The sequence below is a fragment of the Triticum aestivum genome, chromosome 3A (assembly GCF_018294505.1).
Source record: "Triticum aestivum cultivar Chinese Spring chromosome 3A, IWGSC CS RefSeq v2.1, whole genome shotgun sequence".
NCBI classification, from domain to species: Eukaryota; Viridiplantae; Streptophyta; class Magnoliopsida; order Poales; family Poaceae; genus Triticum; species Triticum aestivum.
Genome location: NC_057800.1, coordinates 389,234,253 through 389,238,372, shown reverse-complemented (window position 1 = coordinate 389,238,372; position 4,120 = coordinate 389,234,253).

The following is a 4,120-nucleotide window of genomic DNA, read 5'->3' as shown; positions in this document are numbered from 1 at the left end:
AAAGAAACTAAACATGCATGAGACAAATGCAATAACACAGAAAAGAACACAAGAGAACTTCATCTAGAGTTGGGCGGTGACATAGTCACCTATGTTAGAGTATATTGACTTAGGAGACAAGTGAGAACACTTGATCATAGGTCATACTCATAGTTTAAGCTCAAAATGGGGTTACCATTTTTCGTTTAAGCATCTTGATGTATTCACATCTTGTTGAGTTGCTTTGACTCATAACTTGGAGTAAAGCTTCTCTAAGATGGAATAACATACCTTGGGTAGTGGTGTGGTTCTTGCTCATGTAGTTGAACTTGTGTGGGTGCTCAAGGTTGATGTAGCTCATCAAGAGTTGGGAGCACCACTTGGAGTTTGAGTTCATCTACCTACATGGGTTAGTTCTTGCAAGGAAGAGCACTTGTGTATCCAAAAATGACAATCATGAAGCTCAACATAGAATTTGTCAAAGGATACGTTTGAATGGTTTTGTGCTTCCTTGTCTTCAACCACCATTGTGTAGAGTCTTGGTGATGTAGAGATTGCTCAGGATGTGAGTGAGTCGCAATCTCATGGAATTAGATTCAACCAAGCACCTACATGGGTTAGACAACATGCAAGGTACAAATATATCCAAGACATAAGATAGTCATCATAAGAGATATATCATGGATTAGTCATAAGCTCATGTCTTGCATGTATCCAATGGAGTTTCTACTCCAAGTTCGAAGCATCAATGATGTTCAATTCACCTCTCAACCTGCAAAATACTTTCTCATCAAGAGGTTTAGAAAATATATCCACTAATTGCTTATCGGTGTGAACGTGCTTAAGATTAATGTCACCCTTAGCAACATGGTCTCAAATGAAATGATGACGAACTTCAATATGCTTAGTTCGAGAATGTTGTACAGGATTATGACCAATTTTGATAGCACTTTCATTGTCACAAAGCAGTGGAACATGTTTCACATAAATCCCATAATCTTTAAGAGTTTGGGTCATCCAAAGTAATTGAGCACAACATGAACCAGCGGCAATGTATTCCGCTTCGGCGGTGGATAAGGATACCGAGTTTTGTTTCTTGGAAGACCAAGACATAAGAGATCTACCAAGAAATTGACAAGTACCCGAAGTGGACTTTCTATCAACCTTGTCTCCGGCATAATCCGAGTCGGAATAGCCAACAAGATCAAAAGAAGACCTCTTAGGATACCAAATGCCAAAATTTGGTGTATGGATTAAATATCTCACTATCCTTTTCACAGCCTTAAGATGACATTCTTTAGGAGCAGCTTGATATCGTGCACACATGCACACACTTAGCATAATATCGGGACGTGAAGCACATAGGTATAACAATGAACCAATCATAGAGCGATAAACCTTTTGATCAACCGGTTCACCATCTTTGGTCAAATCATTATGTCCACTAGTAGGCATGGGTGTAGACATACCTTTGCATTCTTGCATATTGAACTTCTTGAATAAGTCCTTGGTGTACTTCGTTTGAGAGACAAATGTACCTTCCTTAGTTTGCTTGATTTGCAAACCGAGAAAGAATTTGAGTTCACTCATCATAGACATCTCAAACTTCTCTGACATAAGCTTTCCAAACTTTTCACTAAAGAGAGGGTTAGTTGAACCAAATATGATATCATCAACATAAATTTGGCATACAAATAGTTCTCCATTAACCCTTTTAGTAAAAAGAGTAGAATCAATTTTACCAATTTCAAAACCACTTGTAATAAGGAACTTGGTCAAGCATTTATACCATGCTCTAGGAGCTTGTTTAAGACCATAAAGAGCTTTGTGAAGTTTGTAAACATGATTTGGTTTCTTAGGATTGATAAAGCCGGGAGGTTGTTTGACATAAACTTCCTCCTCTATTTCACCATTTAGAAAAGCACTTTTAATGTCCATTTGGTACAAGGTGATATTATGGTGATTAGCATAGGCAAGTAAGATGCGAATGGACTCAAGTCTAGCAACGGGAGCATATGTCTCACCATAGTCCATACCTTCGACTTGTGTGTACCCTTGGGCGACGAGACGTGCTTTGTTGCGAACCACTTGTCCATCTTCATCTTGCTTGTTGCGAAACACCCATTTTGTACCAATGATGTTGTGGTTGTTGTCGGGCTTCTCAACCAATGTCCAAACTTGGTTTCTCTCAAAGTTGTGTAGCTCTTCATGCATAGCGTTTATCCAATCCGGATCTTCCAATGCTTCTTCAACCTTCATAGGTTCAATGCTAGAGATGAATGAATAGTTTTCACAAAAGTTAGCTAAACGAGTTTTTGAGCGAGTGATTCTCCCGGTTTGTATATCATTGAGGATTTGCTCGACGGGATGATCTTTGGCAATTCTTGCTCGAACTCGTGAGAGCTTTTGCTTGGGTCTTCGTTGAACATCTTCTTCATCTTGTTCTTCTTCTTGGCCTTCTTCATTGTTGACGTCATCGTTCTCTTGTCGTGGTGGAGAAGGAGGTTGTTGATGTTCGTCTTGATGCATTTCCTCGTTTTCTTCATCTTGGTGTGTCCCACTTGTGGATGCTTCCGTGTCAATTCTTGGTTCACCTTGTCGTGAAGTAGAAGCTTCCACTTGGACGGATGAAGTACTCTCCTTCACCTCCGTTGGACGAATTTTGCCAATGGACAAGTCTTGGATTGCTTCTGAAGGGTCTTTGTCTCCTACATCAATTGGCAATTGCTCTACTTGCGAGCCATTAGATTCATCAAACTTCACATCTACCGTCTCTTCAACCTTTCGGGTGAAATTGTTGTAGACACGGTAAGTGTGAGAGTTTGAGCCATAACCAAGTAGAAAACCTTCATGAGATTTAGGAGCAAACTTTGAACGACGATGCTTATCAAGAATGTAGCACTTTGAGCCGAATACTCGAAAGTATCCAACTTGGGGTTTGTTACCGGTGAGAAGCTCGTATGCCGTCTTGCCGAGTAGCTTGTGAAGATATAAGCGATTTGTTGCGTGACAAGCTGTCTCAACCGCTTCTGCCCAAAAGTGCTTCGGCGTCTTGTATTCATCAAGCATCGTTCTTGCCATTTCGATGAGCGTCCGGTTCTTCCTCTCAACGACTCCATTTTGTTGAGGTGTGTACGTAGCCGAGAACTCGTGTGAAATCCCTTCTTCGTCAAGAAAGGTGTCCACATTTGCGTTCTTGAACTCCATTCCGTTGTCACTCCGAACCTTCTTGATCTTCACGTCAAACTGATTTTGGGCCTTCCTAGCGAAGTTTTTGAAGATCTTCTGGACCTGCGACTTGTCATTAAGAAAGAACACCCACGTAAATCTTGAAAAATCATCAACTATAACTAGACCAAAAGAATTTCCACCGAGACTCTTGTAGGCGTTGGGACCAAAAAGATCCATATGAAGTAGCTCGAGTGGCCTCCTTGTGGTCATGATGTTCTTCACGGGATGTCTTCCTCCAACCTGTTTACCTGCTTGACAAGCACTGCAAAGTCTATCCTTATCAAATATGACATCATTAACTCCAAGGATATGATTTCCTTTAATAAGCTTGTCAAGGTTTCTCATGCCAACATGACCTAGTCGTCTATGCCACAACCAACCTTTTGAGGATTTAGCAACAAAGCAAGTTTTAGGTTGTGCCTTTTTAGAGAAATCGACAATGTAAAGATCACCTCTACGCATACCGGTAAAGACCATTTTATGATCGTCTCGACGAAATACTTGGCAATCTACCTCAGTAAATAGGACATTCAAACCGAAATCAGCAAGTCTAGATACTGAAAGTAAGTTGTAGCCGAGAGATTCAACGAGCATGACATTTTGAATGGAACTATCATGTGAGATGGCCACCTTACCAAGGCCAACCACTTTACCCTTTGAATTATCACCAAAGGTGACATATTTTCGAGGGCCGTCATTTTCAGCAAGCTCACGAAACATCTCTTCATCTCCGGTCATATGATCAGTACATCCACTATCAAGAACCCATTCCTTTCCTCCTGACTCATATCCTCGAAGATTTGCCATAAGACCAAAATGTCTCATTGCATCATCAAGATCGAAGTCACTATCATCATCATCATAGTATCCATATTCACCATGATCTTGTGACTCATCATTTCCTAGAGAG